The sequence below is a fragment of the Cryptomeria japonica genome, chromosome 7, assembly GCF_030272615.1.
Source record: "Cryptomeria japonica chromosome 7, Sugi_1.0, whole genome shotgun sequence".
Taxonomy (NCBI): Eukaryota; Viridiplantae; Streptophyta; class Pinopsida; order Cupressales; family Cupressaceae; genus Cryptomeria; species Cryptomeria japonica.
The window spans coordinates 549988095-550009795 of NC_081411.1; positions in this window are offsets into that span (position 1 = coordinate 549988095).

Genomic DNA, 21701 nt, shown 5'->3' on the forward strand with positions numbered 1-21701 from the left:
ATAGTACTTTGGTTTCGTCATTTGTGAGTCGTCATTGATCATTCTTTGTTTTGTGTGCTTTTGTTCATCTGTATGATTATTTAATTGAATGGATGATGCTATCTTATGTTGGCGTAATTAGTTAATTATTATGCTCTTAGATTATTGATTTAATTAAATTAACGATTTGCTAGATTAAATGGTTAAATGGCTTATTTCATTGTGTAAAGTGCATTAATATATATTGTGGAAGGAAATAAATAATTGCCTAGCCATTTAAATGATAAATGTTTATGTTGAAAGAAAGTATTTTGGAAAATAAGAAATAAAATAAAAAGTTTTCCTTTTTACCTTTTCATTTTGACTTTTGCATTTTATTGTTGGAAAAGAATTGTTTTTAGAAAAGAGTAAATTTGATTGCTTTTTACTTTTAAAATAACTTAATCTAATTGGTGGAAAAAAACTTTCAACCTAGAAAGTATAGGTTGAAATATATTTTTCCATATGTGCCTGGAAATTCACGGGAATAAGGGGCAAGAATTTATGGAGAGAAATTTGGTAAATCATTTTGGAAGGAGGAGATGGAATTCGATTTGGGTTGCAAGGATTGGGATTCTTCCATCATTTTGGTTGCTAGTTTGCTTGCAGGTTGGATACTCTCTTCTTGTTTTCAATTTAAATTTGAATTTTTCAGTTTTCTTCCTATTTTGAAATTATGCAAATATCCTTGTAAATTCTTGTGGAATGGTTGGAATGCAAGAAAGAATGACTGTAGTTGTTCATTTTGTGAATCTCAAATCATATGTTTTCTTATAGGAAAGAAATAGTTTATTTCTCTATTTGTTGTGTGTTGTGTTCTTGAAAATCAACTTCTCAGACTACTCTTCTATTTGGAATAAAATGAATTGGATTTAGTTTGTTGTGTGCTCCCTATTATCTTATTGCCCAAGATTTGGGGTTCTTGTGTGATTATAGTTCACCATTTACCTTACTGGAAAATATCCATTTGAATTTTGGATCTTGACAATATGTGTGTGTGCCCGTGAAACGATCTAGAAATGAATCATTTTTATGTTTAAATGTTTAGTATCTTGTCATTTTAAAAAATGCTTAAGAAATAATTTTTTTTTATCATTTTGGACTTTACCTTACCTCGTGGCAGGCTAGTCCCACCACACGGGTTGGTAGTGTTTTCTGCTCGCAGGTAGCAATACTACCGGTCGGCAGTACTACTACGTGGTAGTAGTACTACTAGTCAGTAGGACTGTTACCGTTCGGTCACAGTACTACCAGTCGGTAGGACTGCTACCGGTTGGTACCAGTGCTATTGATCAGTAGAGTTTGCTACCGGTCGGAAACAGTACTACCAGCAGGTAGTGTTTGCTGCCTTGGCAGCGACACTACTACGAGTTGGTCTTGACCCCCGTGTAATCTTGTACCCTTAGTGGTACAAATTCCTATGAGAAATGAAGTTAATTTTTATAAAATTAAATATATTTTAAAGTGGTTTTAGTGTTAAATGAAAATGGTGATTTTTCATGTGATTTTTATTATGTAGTTTAATAAATTTACCAATGGAAATCAAGGCATGAATTAGTAATGTAAATTGGTTAACTTGGATATATATTCTGGAAATGAATTAAATGCCTCTTAGGAATTCATGTTTTTATTCGGTTGAGTATTTGACATGAATTTTATCCTTGATGGAATATTGATTTGGAAATTGAATAGATGTGAATGGTAAAAGAGCGTTTTATTTAATTTTCAATCAATGATGTTGCAAGTGCTTATGATGCTAATTTTCTCAAAGATTGTTTGAGTGTGGACTTAGTGAAATTAGTTTTCCTTGCAATAGTTATATTGTGTTATTTTTGTTTGTGGTTCAATCGTCTTGTGGTGGGGTATTTGGTACCTTTGACCTAGTGATATATGATGACTTTGTTTTCATAAGCATGTATTGTCTTTGCCTTATGGTTAACCAAGAGTCAGTATGTCATTGTTTTGACCACTTGTTTTTGGATAGTGGTGGTATGGTTGTCTGTTTCGCCATAGGGTCCTCATGGAGTGACCATGTTCATTTAAGTGTCCTTTGAGAGAATGGCTTTCAAATGGGGGTTGCACCCAAAGTGGTAGGCAGGATGACCCTTTGAAAGTAAGATAATAAGTGATAATCTATTTAATTGATTAGGTGGGTAGTTCTCAAACATCAATAAATATATTGTACCTCGTGCATAGGTGGGTGCTTGTATTGAGGCTCATAATGTAGTGAGAATGCCTGGAATGGCAAACTAACCACCTTGTCTTCGCGAATGATTGGTAGGGTCCACATGAGACTTCGTTAGAACTGGAGGTTCAGAAGAGGTTACCAGAATAGTGAGTCAGGACCTATGGAGGCTGTACCATGGTATCCATCTTAAGCTATACGATGACACTCTCTCTTTAGGTTCACTTGTGTGTGTGATGTCGGTTCACTTGTGTGTTGTGATATCCAGTCACTTGTGTATTTATGATGTTGAGTCACCTGGATTATTGGGGAGTCTCTTTTGTTACTACTTATTATAGTTGCCATTAGTTTTATATCCAAAGTCATTCTATATACTCTAGTCAGTTACTACTACCGAAACATTCAGTCAGTATGCACAGAGCAGTCAGTTATAGAAGAAAGTAGTCACAGAGCCTAGTATTCCTCGAGCTGTCTACCGAGTAATATTCTATGTTTACCGAGAAGAAACAATAATACACTGAGTTGATATACACCAAGTGAAATGTGTTACCAGATTCATTGAATCTAGACACACATGGGAAAACGTGTTACAAGATCAAGGAATAAAGAATGGTTATCACATTGGAAATTGCACTTAAAGATTGTGTATGATTTTGAGGTCATCTAACCAATGAAATATTTTGTATGGTTATTCATTTGATAAATCATGTTTGTAAGATTGAAGAAATGAACTTGATCACCGACATAAGATATCTATTTATACAACATGGATTGAGATCAGATAGAGATACAGAGGTGTATGAAGCAAGATATGTGTGATACATAAGAAAGCACTGAGTGTTATGACTATTACAGGGACATAGAGGTCACTGAGAAGGATTTCAAAGAATAGCCAAAGAACAGAGTAAACAGAAGGGTTTACCGAGTTACTTTATGGGTTACCGAGGTATGGTATAAGCAAGTTAATCTCATTTTGAGCACATAGAATCTGCTATAACATTCCAGATGTAAAGTTACAGATATTTGTAAAGATTTTATTGTAATATTTTGAAGTTGTAAGAGAAACCTTTAACAAGGTAAAAGACTCTAACAAAGTCTATAAATTGTAAAGCCTTTAACCAAGTGCAGCATTTAGAATAAGTGTTGTAAAATCCTTTAGCAAGGTAGATCTAATGATCTTGATGCTCCTAACAAGGTAAGCTATCAGAAATAGCTAAACATGTAGCTCTAACCGAGCAACCTTTATTATTGCAGTAGTGAAGTTGTGGGTGCCATCCCCACCGCAGTTTTTCTCTCTAACCAAGAGTTTCCGCGTAACCAAAATATATGTGTTATGGAGTGAATCATGTATGATTGTTATTTATTTGTTTTAGCTTTATGTTATGTTACAGTAGTTTGTGGTTTATGCATTACAGTGAAGATATTATTGATAAAAGGATTTGAAGTACTGATTCACCCCTCCCCTCTCAATACATTAGCTTTCCATATTGGGCCTTGTTATCACTATTTAAGAAATGGGTTTTCCCTTTCCCATGATTGGCCAAGTTTTTGAATTTTTGGGTCAGGTATGCTATTAGTTGCTTCAAAATCTATTCTAGGTTTTTAAGGGTTGAGGGTTTTGTTTTTTAATCGCTTAAGTGTCTCATAAAAAACCCTCTGGCTTCTATTTTTGCATTACTTTATTCACTTAAGTAATGGGTCTCTGAGTCATGTAAAGTATCCCCCCTTATTACTTGCCTAGGCGGTCTTTGATTAATTAAAAAATTTATGCCTATCGCTTATGCCTTTTCCTAAATGTTGTCGGTTCCTATAAGTGTCATGCAACTTTCAGATTAATCTACGCCTTTCACTATTTTGTTAGGAAAAGTTGCAGGTGCGTTAAGCTATGTGAAATAGAAAAAAGAAAAAGTAGGCTTGACTGTGTGTATTGGCAGCCAGCTTAACGAGACCCCATCTCAAGATTGATCCAATGGCTCGTGTTGATTCACAACTGAAATAAGCAAGTAAGTTACCTTTCATGAAATGGTGAAAAGGTTTGGTGGGACCCAGTGGTGTAGACTTTTCCATGGATAAAAGGTGATCAAGTTTAAAAGAAATTGACGGCTCTCGTTGTTTCGCAGCCAAGAGATGTTCATAGTTTATGCTTCGCGAAATAGCGAAAGGTTTTTGGGCCTGAGCGAAAGAGGTTCCTAAAAGGTATAACAAACGTGCAGGTCCCTAAGATCTAATGGCCAGTGCTATTTCATGGGAAGAAGGTGCTCACAAGATAGCTTTCATGAAATGGAAAAATGACATTGCATTCCAAGTAGGAAGTCTCGCTAGCTGAGATAACAAGTAAGAAGTTGACACGTCACTTCAGGAATGACCGAATGCTGGGTGGATAAAGTTGAGTCAGAAAACCCATGTCTATCAGTTTTAAGCTGACTATTATGTATCATGTAAGTTCTTGAGATCTGACGGCTGGTGCGGCTTCGTGAAAAGAAAATGTTTGGGGTTTAAAGCCTACAAAATGGTGAAAGAGCCAGTGGGCCCAAAGGACAAGTAAGGCATAAATTTAAAGGCCAATCAACTCCATTTTGATCCAAGGGTTCTCGTTATTTCATGGTTGTGAGCTAATCAAGGATTAAGGCCCGCGAAATGGTGAAAGACAAATAGAGGTTCTATCTGACATGACGTGGGATGACATTTGCTACTTTGTGTGGAGCTCGATGGTGATATGTTGGATGACACGTGGTTTTAAAAGAAATTGAGGGCCCATCAAGGTATAACCGGTGGTTATGTGGGAATAGAGAAGTAAGACACGTGGTTGACTCAGAACTGAACCCGAAGGGGCTTCCAGGGCTAATGGCCAGATGCCACGTGGCATTTGTTAACCGGTGAACTATGTAGTACTTGGATAAAGGTCCCATTTAAAAGGTGTTCATCTCAAGATCGATCCAACACTTCTCGTTGTTTCGTGGCCCAAAGATGGAAGCAGATTAACCCCTGTGAAATAGCAAAAACTGTTAGTTATCAAGATGAGGCCAGGTTAGTGAAAAGGGTTGACGGTCCCGGTTGGAGTTAAAGGCTGGGTGGTTAGAGTTCCATCTAACGCTTGGCCTAGCTTCGTGAAAGAAAAATGATCGAGGGTTAAAGCTTGCGAAGTGGCGAAAAGGAAATAGGGCCCGACACTAAGGTAAAGAGGTTAAATGGAGATAAAGACCGATCAAGTTCCATTCGATCGGATGGCTAGCGTGGCTTCGCTGGGTTAAAGTGCACGTTGGCTACTCTCTGCGAAGTAGCGAAAGGATTTTTAGCTCATTATCGGATGAGGAAAATAAAAGGGTAAAAGCAGTGCAAGTTTGATGTGATCTAATGGCTAGCACAGTTTCGCTAGATGACCGTGCAAGGATGTTATTCTCTGTGAAATGGCAAAAGAGCAAAAAGGAAAATACAGAGGTGTGTTATGACCCGTTGGAGTGAAATTTTCAAATTCTTCTATGAATTCAATTCTGAAGGGATGACCAAAGCATGTGGTATCAATGTCGCAGTTAAGAGTCCAACTACCATATATGATCTCGTATCAATTGAATGAAGACATCATTTTGAAGAGCTATTGCAGAGGAGCAGGTGCAGAGCAGATTTTTTCAGGTGTAGAATAGAATTCTTTGAGCCAAGAACAGGTTCTCTTGTACTCTTTCTTAGCAATTACTTAATAGTTTGTTTCAATTGGGGTTTTAATCTGTTATAGGATGATGTGGTTAGTAATTAAGTGCTTGCCTAGTAGTTTTAAGATGGCACCTAAAAGGGAGTTCTCAGGAAAGGTTAATTACCAGGAGAGGGCCATCTGTGATGGTTTCCTAGAATAGTTGACCATGTCAACTAATGTGGCAGCTAGGGTAAAAGAGTTAGTGCCAAGAGATCCTCACCTGAAAATAGGAGAAGGATTGTACGACAAAGGAAATTGGCTAAGAGACCCTCAGATAGGATTGTCTAGGTTGGGTATTTTCAAGGTCGGTTTCGGCATGAGACACTCCTCGACCCCCATGAACAGTATTTGGGAGTTGGATGTAGGCAAATTGGTTGTCCCTGGAGTATTCATGGATGTGGATCTCCTAACTCAGATTGCACACAACTATGACCCAATTACAAGGAGTGTTAGGGATATAAATGGAAAAACCCTCATTGTAATAAATAATGAGGAGTTCAGAAATGCTTTTGGGCTTAGTGAATTTTCCAATTTTTTAGAACCCATCAATTTTAAATCACTAGCTTAGGTTTATAGTGTATAGAGGAATCACCTTAGGGATGGGCCTCTTAAAGAATTCTTTGTGAAGATAGGTGGATTAATAGTTGTAGGACCCAACACTATGGAGCCTTTCTCCTTAAATCTATTCATCCTTAGGGCCAAGGGGTTATACTAGTCACTCTACCAAATTTTAGGAGAGGATGCTGAAGCAAACATGCCAACTCATTACATGTTAATGATTGCTCAAATTTTGAATCCTTCTCTGGCAGTGACCTTTGATTATGCTTCCTATGTTACTGATGCCATCCAAGAAGGCTTGATAGGGATAAAGAATGGGAAAGTGGATAGACCTTTTGGATGGTATTCCCTCCTCATGCACTTATTTTTGTTCAAGGGTGGTGACTATTTTGCAAATGGAATGGATCTTGTGAAAGAAAAGGATGGAGAGAAGATGCCAGTTTAGTTATGGAGTACAGTGCTTTCATGAGATAGAGAGGATGCTAGTTACTTGAGATTTTATTAGTGCTTTGCATCCAAGATTAGGACTCTTATATGTTCAGAGAATCCAAGAGTCCCTAAGGTTCTTTTGGAATTCATTAGGCCAAAAAAGTTTGCTAAAAACATTAAAATTATCAACAATTGGGGTGATATGTACTTATACCCTATCTCCATAGTTTTCAGAGTCTATGGTTTCAGTGGCACTCCATTTCTGTTGCCATATCAGGTCCCTCTCAAAGTAGGAATTGCAGAAGTTCTCAGGCAGATTGGTGGAGTGCAAGAGCCAAAGCTAACAGGTAGAGGTAAAGGGACCATTTTCCCTACAATAACTATAGCACATCAATTTGTGATAACTAAAGGAGGTTGGAAGTGTTTTGAATATTTCCTTCAACCCTACCACTTATCAACAGCAGTATCAAGGTGTGCTGACCCTGAAGATTTCTTCAATGACATGTTCAGAAAGAGGGCAGTATGCAGAGGTAGACCTCACCAATTCTAGTTCCCCAATGACCTCATCAGGAATGGTTTTGATTTGGATGAGAAAGAGCTCAAGAAAGAAAAATGGGTGGCTTACAAAAAGGCCCTAGATTTTGTGCACCAACTATGACCCTTTGTCCAGCTTTCACCCCTTTGAAGAAAAGGTAAAATTCTTAATTCTTTGTTTTGAAGATGTGATGCAGACATTAAAAGAGAAGAGGGAGGTTGTGATTAAGAACAACCCTGAGAAAGCAAGACTAGTTTTAACTAGGTCTATAGCTACCAAAGCAATCCCTCCAGGTGATTACATGTTACATAAGAAGTCCAATTATAGTGTGTTGATGCCAACAACAAGGGAGCCTTCTACCTCAAAAGGGAAGAGGAAGATACAGGATGTCATTGACATTCAGGAGAGCCCAAAGAGGCAAAGAATGGGAAAGGAAGTACAATCTGATGAACCCTTGTATTCCCCATCTCAATCCCCTATTCATATAGGAGATGAACAGGAAGTAGCTAAGCAACTATTACAATTAGGCAGTCTTGGAGAGATAGCCTACACCTATGATGAAGTAGAAGAGGGAATGCCAAAAGAGCCCCTTAATGCTGAAATGAATATAACTATTGATGAGTTCAAGGGCCAGGAGTTGGATCATAAGATCAAGCAAGCTAGTGAGGATTTCTTGGCTGATAATAACTTTGTCACATTAGGAGCTTTCATGTAATTCATGTGGAAGTAGAATATTGATCAATTTAATGCTAGGTGTGAAAAGAGGAAAGGGGAATAGTCCCACAAGGATCCAGCTATGGTGGAGAAAGAAATAAAGTAAGAAATGGTCACTGATTTCAAGACCATCACTCTTGAGCAAGGAAGAGACATGGTAGCAAAGGCTGGTGTACTCATTCTCCCTGAATGGGACATAGCAGATGCCTTGGTTTTAGATGCAGTAAGGAAGAAGACTAAACCTATGGAGGGAGTCACTTTCAACAAGGATAATGCTGCTCTAGTAATGTGGTCTTTGAAAAGAGATGAAAATAGAAAGAATAAGGATACCCCAGGGTCAAGCTACCTTGGAGGTATGGTGGTGAAAAGAGTACAAAGCACTAGGGTGGTAGAAGATACAAGCATAGTCCTAAAGACTAAAAAATTTAGTGTTGCAGTAGCAGAAAGAGAGGCAAAGGAAAGGGCTAATCTCCGAGCTAAGTTGGAGATAGTTCTAAAAGCTTACAATAGTGCCAAGGAAGAGGTAAGGGGTAAAGATAGCATCATTGCCAAGTTACAAAGCTAGTTGGCAGGACAATACCATCAAGGTGAGTCCTCAACATTGATGATCTCTTCTTCTCTTGCAAGGCCTCCACCTACCAGCCCCATTATTGAATTCCCACCATCTCCAACACCTTCTAGTTCCTAGTTGATTGAAATCACTCCCCATGAATTGGGGAAGCTAAAATAGGCTCAGGCCCTGTGTGCAAAGAAATATAAAGATAGAGTAAAGGCTACAATTTTGAGTTTTGCTGACACCATAGGGTCCTCACTAATGTACAATAACATGAATAAGATTTTGGAAATGTGGAATGAGCTAAATGGAGACAAGGCTGTTCTAATGCCTATTTTTAACAAATGGAAGCCCAGAGAGTAGGATATAGAGCTTATTTGTGTATCCTATGATGAGATAGGGGTTGACCCCATTATTAAATCTACCAATGATATGACAAAGGATTTAGTAAAGTTGGCAAAATGAGTTGATAATGCTGATAGAAAGATCAATTTGTACAAGAAAGAGTATATTGATCAAGTTTTTGAATTACTCCTAGGGGGTTTTGCCAGTCCAACACAATTAAAGGACAAACAAATATGGCTTAAGGAATTAGAAGCCAAATTGTCATTGAGAATAAAAGGAATTATTAATTCAGAGGATGCCTCCATATTTAACAAAACAATTGAGGAGATTGAGAAAATCAAATCTCATTATGGTTTTTTGAACTCAGAGGTCAACAAAATGAGGAACTCTTGGAAAAGATTAGCCAAGACAAAAGGAAAAGTGGTTAAGTTCTCGTGGCCTACTGATGAAGTATACCAGGAATGGACAAGAAAATATGCGGTATTGGATGTGGAGCAGTTAGAAGATGTTGCAAAAGAACAACAAGTAGAAGAAGCTGCAGATGTTGAAAAAGACTTGTAACCACATTTGGAAAAGGTTTTGTAACTACTTCTTAAGAGAAGTAATGATTGTAACAAACTCTCCTAGGAAAGTTTGAAGCTTTGTATGCATCCATGTTATTATAAATGGATACTAGGACTAGTAAAAGAGGGATCACAAGGAATTGTAAGAAAACACTACAGAAATTTATCTAAGCTTTTTTCTAAGTCTTAATGGAGAATATTCAAATGTTTTTGTAATACTTTTTGAAATAATATCAATACACAGACCATGGGTTTTGAGCTTAAACTTTGTGTTGTCTTCAAGTATGTTTGCAAGTATTTACTGTTTCATTTTGAGTAATCTAAGGTTATTCCTTTTGAATATGGGTTGTAAGGCGACTTCAAGTAGATGTGCTTTTTAGCTTTTCTCTTCAGGAGGGGGAATTAAATATGCGGGAATCACTTCTACTAGTAAATTCTTTGAGGGATACTTTGAATTTGATAAATGTAGTTTAGTTTTGGTATGAATAAATTCTTATGTATGTCAGGCATATGTGAGGATTTGTAGAAGCCAAGTTGAATAGGATGTGTGGGGATATTTGATTGTGGGAGTATTGTTTAAACTTAGATGACTCTGTGGCCTGGATAAGGCACTGGTACTAATTGTGGTTATCTTTTACATCATCTTGTAGGTCAATACTGAACATGAGTACAAGTTTTATTTCTTTATTTTAGTTGGTTTTAAGGTGATAAGATCCATTGGTTTTTGGACTAGTTTACTATGGATTTGTCTTTTAAAAGTGTGAATTCAGTTCACAAAAGGTATACCCACCTAAACTTTGGACAAGTTTGAAGTGTATAAGGTTAATCAAACCTTGTCATATGTTGTTCTAGAATTTCTTTCTCCTTGTTTTCTCTCTCACACATAGAGTTATTATTTTATTACCAAGGGACTAAAAAGGGAATCAGATTTTGAGAACAACAGGCCTAACATCTTTGTGTTGTAATGGATTCGTATTGTTTTGTCGACCATGTCATGCTTTTGCTTGCTTGAGGGTCCTCAACTATCTCCTAGCATGGTGGGGTGATTCCATTTTATGAATTACATGGTCAGGTGGTAGTGCTACTTCCCATCGGATGTTCTTGTTCGTACATTCATGCGGGGATTGGTTTCACAAGTGTTTTATGTGGTTCATGGCTCATGCTTATCTCATGTTTTGGAGATTATTTTTATTTGGAGGCCTATGTGGTCATTGTATCATGATCTTTTGTAACCTCGTAATTGGTTAAGTTGTATCTTTATATGTATATTGAGAAGCCATGTATTGGAAGATCAATGTAATCCTAAGATTGGAATGTTATTTATCAGTTTCCTTTATTTTATGTGTACATGCTTATTGAAGAGAAATTATATTGTATCCTTTCAATCTTTCAATGGTGTAATCTGATATTGCATATGGCTTCTTGTGATCATGGAGTTAATGATGGATTATTGGATTAACCTTAACTATGGAATTTATCTTTTGGTTTTAATTCTTCGTTGGTAACCCTTAAGGAATTTTGGTGTAAGTCTTCAGCTTGTGTTATTGTCCATGTCGTGTGTTATGCACTTATTATGTTTATACTTAAAAAAAAAATTATTTCTCCCTTGTTGTGGGTTTTCCTTCGGGGTTCCTGGTGGGGCATTACACCCCTCCCATAATCCGATAATTGTTCAACTATGGAAGAAAATTCCCCCCCATGTTTGTTGAAGTCTATGGAAAGAAAGGAATAACTGAATATTTAGAGGTTTTGAAAACCCTGTTGATGTGGTCTTTTGCACCATGTGCAAATTACTCCTTGAAAATCTTTTAGTCACCACTTGGAAATATCCAAGTTATCCCTTGACTAAGTATGATGAGAGAGTGCCCAAAGCTGAGGGATTTCCCAAAGATTATGCCATCTTTGATTACTCTAATAGAATGATAAAAAAAAATACTAAATGTATCTCCCCTTATCAAAATTGGTGTAATCTTAATTTCGATGGGACGAAAAGCTACAAGAAGGCAGTTGGGGGCGGTCTTATTAGAGGACCCAAAGGACAACTAATCATATCTTTCTTAGGTAACCTTAATGACCTCACAAATAATCAGGCTAAATGCATGGCCCTCTACTACAAAATCAAAATTTTCCTTTCTTTGAATATCAATTCTTTGGCCATTGAAGGAGATTCAAAATTGGTCATTGATGTTACCTATGGATTAAGTAAAATTGGTTGGAGAATGGATGATATCATGAATGACATAAATAAACTTCTTTTGGGTCTAAATGTTTTTACAATCACCTACATAAAAGAGAGAAGAATAAATGTGTGGACTCAATGGTGGCTCTTGGCCTACATATGGAGGGTATTAGAGTTTGGAGGCAGTGGGATTCTCTTCTTGGTCTAATTTGAAAAATCCTTAGAGAGGAGAGAAATAATAAATACTGAGAATGAAGCACTCCAAAGTTAACCAACTTTTTATTTCTCTCTATTTTCTACTTCTCTATCTTCATAGTGACTCAGAGAGGTGTAATATGTCAACTCTAGGACTAAGGTTGATGAAGACAACAAAAAATTTAAATCCCATGACTAGGCAAGAGGAAGAAGATAGATAAGTGGAGGACGTGGAAAAAGAGGAAGAAGATAAATGGATAGAGGACGTGGAAATGACCCCTAATGATGTTGTGATGTGCCCTATGACTCATGATAAGCCTCGTATTTGTGATCTCAATACAATTATAGGATGGTGTCACCCTAAGGATATTGGTAAGAAGATGATTGGTCATCCAACCAATTAATAGATTTAGCAAGATCGGTCTCATCTACTTGCTCTTAGTTTATTGAAGGGATTAACCTATTGGCACATGTGGAGTACTACCACAAGAAATGGGAAAACCAATAGCTTGCATTGTCATGATGGTCTCAATAACCACATATTTTTTACAATATTTGTAAATTGCAATTTCCTCTTCCAAAAGAATAGTGCAAACAGTAATTTTTCAAACTATGAGAAGTTAACAACTACTGAAGGTGACAGAATGGGAGGTGATAAAGTGAGGACATAGTGAGACAAACATGAATAATTCATGACCAAGGAAGTGGTTTGGCACATTTGTAAATAGGGTGGTGTTACCCAGTTCGTTGAAGCGATGAATGGACATGATGAAATCCTTTCCATCCAATTTGCCTCCTCTTGGATATATCGCAAAGTAACTATAAGAGGGATATCCTTTAAGATCAATGAGGATGTTATTGCTAAGGCTACAGGACTATCCATAAAGGGGAGAAAGTGGAAAAAAACAAGTAGGATTATGAACATAGAGAGCCTAAACTAGTTCTTCAGAGAGGATGAGAACCATGTCGAACTCCATGGCGATTTTGACAGAGAGGAGCTACTAGACCCTTGGGACAAGGTGTGTCTTATGATAATGAAATACTTTACTCTTGAGGGAAGATTTAATGTGTTTTTGTAGCATCCTAAAATTGTGACACTTGCAATTTCGACTGCATTTGGGTCTTCACGATGGCGGCGCAACGTTGAACCTGGATGGAGACCCCGAAACCTGTTTACAACATCAAAAACTGCATATTTCTGCACCTTGGCTTGATCCTTCCTTGCACCCTGCTGTCCCGGGAGGTGGGACCATGGCGCCCAGCACCCTGGTCCCTGGCCCTATTTTGGGCCCGGTCTCTTGTTGGGCATCGGGTCTTCAAGTTTGCAATTTGGAAAATGATGCTTCTAGGTTGGCCTAAGGTCAGAAAAATCAGTCTCTCAACCCTAATTGACAAGTATATAAACTACTTTTACTCTCCTAGAAAGGGAGGAAGAAAATAAGAAAAAGCAAGAGGCGGAAGTGACATTCAAACATTCAAACATTCAAGCATTCAAGCATTCCTTCAAGCAATTGAGTATTCTAAGTCTCCATTCAAGGCTAGGTGTTGCATTCAAAGACAAGGATTCAACCATTGAAGAGGAGATCACTTACAACATATAACATACAACATCATTACACCTTCACATGTAAGAATACAAACATTCTTACAACAAGGTTGTAGGTACGCAGTTGTAATTGAAGATTTGGAATCCTTGTGAAGAGACGAACAGATCCACCTTCGTTTCGTGGATTTTTCGGAGGACCGTGTGCACTCCAAGCGCCATCGTCCCATCAAATTTTGCTCAAATTTGTAGGACAACGTCGTCTTGACATTTTACTACTAATTTCAGGTCCGCAGCTTCATCTCGTATCCCTATCTCTGTTTATAAGCGAATCTTTCTTACCTTACATGCATTCCTAGTCTAGTCATTCTATCTACATTCTTTACAAAAGAGGGTATCCTTGATGTCTGAACCCTTGAAACTCATTTAGAATCCAGTCTTGCATTGTGTGAGATTGGATCTTGTGGGTTTCAATGCCTCTTTTTAATGTAAAGTCTCTCCTAAGTGAAAACCGTCAACCCTAGTGACCTCCCTTCTCTCTCCTTGGGGGGGGGGGGACACCTAGGGTTCGATTTTCCGCTTTACATTTTGGTGAACCCGACGTGAACATCCTAATTCTGATTATTCATGGTTAGATCTGAAAAATTTGCTTCCTTAATTACATTTCCATGTTTGATCTTTTGCACATTTTAGGGGTTAATTGCATAAAAACCCTAAAATTTTCTTCTTAGTAATTGAGCTTGTGAAATGTTTAATTGTTAATGCTTGTTTCAGATCTACCCTTCTATTGCAAATTGTCAATTCATATTTGTGCTTTAATTCTGAGAATTAAGTGGTTAAGTGTCAAAACCCTAATTTTTAAAACCTTCTTGATTCAACCTTTAACCAATGATTTCACTGATCAAAACACCTCCAAATCGGCTGTAACTTTGGATTCCGCAACAAAATCACAATATCTCTCATCCTTGAAAATTTTGAAAAAAGTTGCGAGGACCGTGTGCACCCCGAGCGCCATTGTCCCCGACATTTTTTCTGAAATTTTGGGAGCTAGATCTTACTGTATTTTTCTGCTAAAATCCAGAATCTTGGCTGATTTTATCAATTTTAACACTTTCAAAATTAAAGTCAAAGTTGGTCTAGTGATTGCTTGGATTAAGGCTTATAATCATTCAAAAATTGTTGAAATTAAAATTCATATCAAAATTGTGTTTCTTACAGTCCTAAATCTGAAAAGTGTGTTGGCATTCATTCGAAATTTCAGTGCTTTATTCAAATTTTTGCAGTTTGTGACTTTTGAAATTAAGTGTTTAATTGCAGCAACTTTGATTTCCACTTTCAAAAATTGAATTTTGCATGAAATTGAGTCAACTTTTAAATTTCAAAGCCTGCATTGCTTTCAGTATTCCCTCTAAAATCATAAAATTCAAAATTTCAGTCTCCCTCTCTTTTTCAAAATTCAAATTTTGCATTTTTCAAAAATCTTGGTAGGGTTCAATTTCGAGATTGCAACTTTAATTTGGCCTATCTATAGATCGTAAAATCACTCAATTTTTTCAGATTATCTTTAAAATCATCATAACTTTCATCCATGAAAATTTCAAAAAAAGTTGCGAGGACCGTGTGCACTCCGTTCGCCACGGTCCCTGACATTTTTTCTGAAATTTCGAGAGATTGTCCTTATTATATTTAACAACTTAAATCTAGGAGATTGGCTGATTTTATTGAAATTTTCTACCTCTAAAATTCAAAATCTTCTCTCTCTCTTTAGTGCATGAGTTTTACAACAATAAGCCCTACTTACACTATTCCCGTTAGATGAAGCCTTAGAATTAAGTCCTTCCAAGGTGTAATTACCGAGGAGATGGAACCTAATTTGAATGGCCTTTTTAATGAGGACATGGGTAATTCCTCTAATCCTCTTAATGATGAAGAAGTTCTCCATGAGGTTTCTACAGAACAACTTTCAAAATTGGATAACCAATTTGATGATTTTCGACAATAGATGTCTCAAGAATACCCCAATAGTCAAGCTCTTTCATTAATTGAGGGTCTAAAATGTATGGTTCAAAGTGATAAGAATGGAATTGATATTTTGCATAGTATTGCACACATTGTGGATTCAAATGTGATGCCTATGAAGAGTTGTGCCGAAACTTTAGGTTATACACAACCTCCTACTCAAGTTAATCATTCTATTCCTTTGACAACTCCTATTGCTAGTATACCTACTTTTACATCAAACATAATGACTACTTCAATACAAGACATTCCACCTATGATCACCAGTCATGGGGGCAATCCTTCTTCTTCAATCAACCCTCTTCCTTCATTCAATCCAACTTCTTCATTCATTCCTTCAATGAGTGTTCCTATTACATCTCCACAAATGAACATGATGCAAGGGGGCAATTCATTTAAACATTCTATTCCTCCTTGTAGTATTCCTCCTTTCCAATCATCTCCTATGACTAACTATCATAGTGTCCCACCACCTTACTCTCAATAAATACCTTCTTTCAATAACATAATACCTCCATCACAATCTAACATGTCTAATATGAACTCTTTGACTGAAGCGACCATTAACAATCTTGCACAAACTGTCTCTTCTTTACAGCAACAAATTGCCTCTATGAATCAATCTAAGTTTAGTGTGCCCACATTTGATGTTGCGAGCCCACTTTCTCTTGACATTGTTCGAGCTATTCCCCCTAAACATGTTGAAATCCCGCAATTGGAGCTTTATAATGGTAAGGGTGATCCTCTAACACATGTTAAGACCTTTCAAACAATATGTACTAATTTTGCTTATGACCAAAGGTTGCTTGCAAAACTGTTTACTAGAACATTAAGAGATAAAGCCCTACAATGGTATTGCTCGTTGCCTTCCTATTCTATTGCTTCTTTCGAACAACTTGCAAATGCTTTTATTCAACAATTTCAAAACAATATAAGTCCTAAAGTTACTTTGATTGATTTAATGCATTGTAAACAAGGTGTTAAAGAAAAAGTGACTGATTTCATTGGTAGATATAAGCATTTGTATGCTCAGATTTCTTTTCCAATACCTGACAATGATATTCAAAGAATCTTTATTTCTAATTTACAAAAAGATATTAGAGAAAAACTTCTATTTTCTGAGTTTACTTCTTTCCAACAGTTGTGCACAACTCTTCACAATTATCAACTGACTGTGAGTCAAATGGAACAAGCAAATCCTATGGCTCTGAGTGATAAGGATGATAGTAGTCAACAACCATTTGGGAAGTTTAAACCGAATAGAGAGGTCATTAAATTCAATGAAAACATCATCAATAACAATGTGAATGCAGCATCAGGTGTGCCTCCTATTTCTAAGTTTTTCAAGAAAGAAAGAAAGTTTACTCCTTTGAATGAATCATTGCATAGTATTATGAATAAGTTATTGGAACAAAATGTGCTTACCCTCCCTCCTATAAAGCAAATAGATCCTACAAAGATTAATTCACCCTATTTTGATAACAAATCTTTTTGTCAATTTCATCGTCAACCTGGCCACGATACTAAAAAATGTTTTGCTTTAAAGGGTAAAATTCAAGATTTGATTGATAATAATACTATCTCTGTTTCTGGTGTGAATGATAAAGGCAACACATCTGTAGCTCCTCCTAACCAAAATCTTAAGATTTTTATTGATCCATTACCTTCTCATACCTCTAATGTTCTTGAGACTAATGATTCCTCTTTCTCACCTAATAGTCTTGTGTCTATGACTCCGAATGTAATTAACTTTGTAGAGCAGCAGAAAATCCCTAAAGAACCTTCCATCACATTTGATTCCAGTGAAACTATCAGGGCACCTGATGGTCCTTTATATATAGTTGCAAAAGTCAAGAATACACCTTTCCGTGGAGTGCTTATTGATCCTTCTTGTATGGTTAATGTCATTACTGAAGAATTTCTTTTTACTTTGCAATTGAATCAAGTAATCTATGACAAAACAAATGTGGTTGTGAAATTATATGATGCATTTTCTTCTCCTGCAATTGGTTCTATTACATTACCTATTGAGGTCCATAACAAACCCCTTGATGTGAGCTTTGCTACTATTCCATCGTCTGAACAATTTCATGTGAAGCTAGGCTATCCTTGGCTATCTTCCATGAAAGCTATTGCTTCTCCTATTCACAAGTGTTTGAAATTTCCCCATAATGGTGAAATTGTTACTATTAATCATAGTCTCTTTAAACCAGCTGAAAGAACTTCTAGCGTTCCTATTGATTATTTTTGGCCTAAACAATTCCAATCTCTTCCACCGCGGAGTGATCATCTTTTCAAATCTTATCAAAAGTGGAAAAAAGATATGATCCTATCTCTAAGTGAACCTAGAACACCCAAATTTGATATTCCTATCATTCTTGAGAAGGAAGTTCTTCCTTTGAAAGATAAAACTAATGTCTTTCATCAAGAAGATTCCCAACCCATCCCTATGAATGTGACTATATCTAGTAAACTTCCTAAAAGTAGACCTATACCTCCTCATCATGATGGGCTCGGTCTCCTTCCTAAACCAAATATTCCTCCTTTATATGGAGCAGTTCCTCCTCCTTCCTCTTATGGAGAGAAGAGACCTTCCTCTTCTCCTATTATTCAACCTAAGAGACCACAACCTAAACACCCAAGTGATAAGGATGAGAACATTCCTCCTCCTCACTCTTCTCAACTTCCTACTAAGACTAGACGAAATCGTTGTACACATGAATGCCAATGTATGCGTCGTCTTAGAGCTCAGGCAGCTGCTTTTCAAACTTTGCAATCCTCAAAAACACCTTCAGCTAGTATTATTCCATTTTCTCCTCAGCCGAAAATTGAGCCAAAATCTCCTAAACATAAGATGCATGATGGTCTTGATCCTGTGCAAGTTAAAGATCCTATTTTTATAAATCTTGATGATGATATAGATGAAAATGTTATTCATGATGAAAATGTTACTCCTCTTTCTTCTGATAGTGAATATGAATATGTTGATGTTGATAACCATTTATCTAACGAATTTTCTAAAGCACTTATCCTAGCTCCTAGACAAGAACAACGTGGCTCAGAACATGAACATAGCCCTTGTTTGGATCTTGTGATAGCTCCATCTACTATGTTGGATGTTCCTCCTCTAGCGTGTTTCCTGCCTTCCCGAAATATTGATCAGCAAGATCGGGGGGTGGATGACGTGCTAGACTAGTAACATTAGCATAGCAAACTCTCTCCTCCTCTCTTGATCTCTTTTGTTACTTCTTCTATGTGTTATTCTCATTCTTCTATTTGTTGTCCTTAGTGTTGTCTACTTGATGATGATGCAAAGCATTGAGATCTCTTTTGGTCTCTCTCATGTTGACTCAAAAGACACATGTGTTCCCTTCTTCTAGGTGACCTTCCTTGATTGGGGAATGAAGAACAATTATGCATACATACATATGATATACATGAATTATCATACAGCATACTGACCCCAAGGAAAGCAAAGTCACCTCGTGCTTTGTGTTTTGTGTCTATTATCCTTGGGTTTCTCTCACACTTGGGGGCTAAATCTTTGTGATAACGTGCTCCTTTCCCTTTTTCATATATATCACTACCTTAAAGCAATCACCCTCGATGAGGCGTGTGCGATTGCTTTAACATAGGGGGGCATACACCCCGTTCATATCTCTTCAAGATACTTGAAAATTTCTTGGCGAATTTAGCTTTGCCTTGAAAATTTTTGGTATTTTTCTTGCATGACTCATAGTGAGGGAACCTTACTACTAACAGTCATGGTTCTCCCTCATGATCTTCCCTTTTACTTTGTCAATCGAAGTCATAAGATCCTTAGTCCACTGGGGGCTTGGTGTATCTTGCCTCCTTGACGTGGTGAAAGTCTTTCAATGTTGTTTCCTTGTACTTTATCGGAATTATGGGCGTACGCTTATACTCCCGCTAAAGTGGGGGCTAAATGTAGCATCCTAAAATTGTGACACTTGCAATTTCAAGTTCATTTGGGTCTTCACAATGGTGGCACAACATTGAACTTGAATGGAGACCTCGAAACCTGTTTACGACATCAAAAACTGCATATTTCTGCACCTTGGCCTGATCCTTCCTTGCACCTTGCTGTCCCGGGAGGTGGGACCATGGCACCCAGTGCCCTGGTCCTTCAGGACCATGGTGCCTAGCGCCCTGGTCCCCCAAGACCATGGCACCCAGCACCCTTGTCCTTGGCCCTATTTTGGGCCCAGTCTCTTGTTGGGCATCGGGTCTTTAAGTTTGCAATTTGGAAAATGATGCTTCTACGTCGGCCTAAGGTCAGAAAAATCAGTCTCTCAACCCTAATTGACAAGTATATAAACTACTTTTCCTCTCCTAGAAAGGGAGGAAGAAAATAAGAAAAAGAAAGAGGAGGAAGCGACATTCAAACATTCAAACATTCAAGCATTCAAGCATTCCTTCAAGCAATTGAGTATTCTAAGTCTCCATTCAAGGCTAGGTGTTGCATTCAAAGACAAGGATTCAACCATTGAAGAGGAGATCACTTACAACATATAACATACAACATCATTACACCTTCACATGTAAGAATACAAACATTCTTACAAAAAGGTTGCAGGTACGCGGCTGTAATTGAAGATCTGGAATCCTTGTGCAGAGACGAACAGATCCACCTTCGTTTCGCGGATTTTTCGAAGGACAATGTGCACTCCGGGCACCATCGTCCCGTCAACTTTTGCTCAAATTTGTAGGACAGCGTCGTCTTGATAGTTTACTACTAATTTTAGGTTCGCAGCTTCATCCCATATCCCTATCTCTGTTTATAAGCGAATCTTTCTTACCTTACATGCATTCCTAGTCCAGTCATTCTATCTACATTCTTTACAAAAGAGGGTATCCTTGATGTCTAAACCCTTGAAACTCATTTAGAATCCAGTCTTGCATTGTGTGAGATTGGATCTTGTGGGTTTCAACCCCTCTTTTGAATGTAAAGTCTCTCCTAAGTGAAAACCGTCAACCCTAGTGACCTCTCTTCTCTCTCCTTGGGGGGGGGGGGACACCTAGGGTTCGATTTTCCGCTTTAAAGTTTTACTACTATCATTTCCCCATGCTTAATCATTTCCATAACAACTCTAGGATTTCCTTCCCATTTTTTGTCTTGTACTCTCTTGAAACTGTTGTACTGGAGGTGGTCAATAATGCTAAATCCCAAGGAAAAAAACCCATTCCTATCCACTAGGGCCCCATTCTCTAACTTTACCACTTCCATATAGCACTCTTCCCATTGTGACCTATTGTGGTCCAAGAAGCTACTATTTGACATGCTCCCTCTCTTAGTGTCTTAGGCATCCCAAGTCCTAGCCAAAAGAAAGGCATCAAGAGACTAAGCCTTTGGTCTCACCAAAGCTAGCCTCAAACCCCAACTCACAAAACCATAGACCCTAATATTTCTGAAAAGAAGAAGAAAACCCCTTCCCCTATTGTCTTGGAGAAATTCAAGACCAAAAATGCCAAACTTACCATGCATGAAGTGGATTCAGAGGAGGAGGAAATGGCAAAAGATATAAGTACCCCTAGGAGATCTAATAGGATTGCCTCTAGGCATTGTTGTAAGGGGAGGAAAAGAATCATTGAAAACTCAGGTTCTGAAGAGGATGAAGAACATGAAATTGAAGAAACTATTAAATAGTGTCAAAAGGTGTTGGTGAATAAGGAGGATAAAAAGGGTGAAGAGGACTCTAAAACCACCAACAGTTCAACCCACATCTCGGATTTTGCTAATGCTAGTCCTATCGACCTCACCAAGGAGATGATGCCCGATGAGGAAGATGAAGTTGTCAAGGCTACTGATGGGACTTGCCAAAAGACTCTAGTGGGGACCTGATCGAAGTGCTTGGAGCTGGAACCTGAAATGACCAAAACCAATGAGAGGTTGATTGATATTGAAAGAATATTAGATTCCTTCTCCAGGTTTGGGCTTAGGGTGATGCAAAGTTCAACCACCACACGTGCCTACTGCATTGGGATTTGGTGGGTCAGAAAGATAAGGATGATGAAAGCTGCAAGGAACTTTTTAAGTTCCTAACTGAATATTGGGAAAATGTTCTAATGTATGTGACATGCAAGATCTTGAAGAACCATTAGCGTTTTGTTCTTATTTTTTATTTTTTTGTTGTATGCCATTTTTTGTTGGATTTCTAA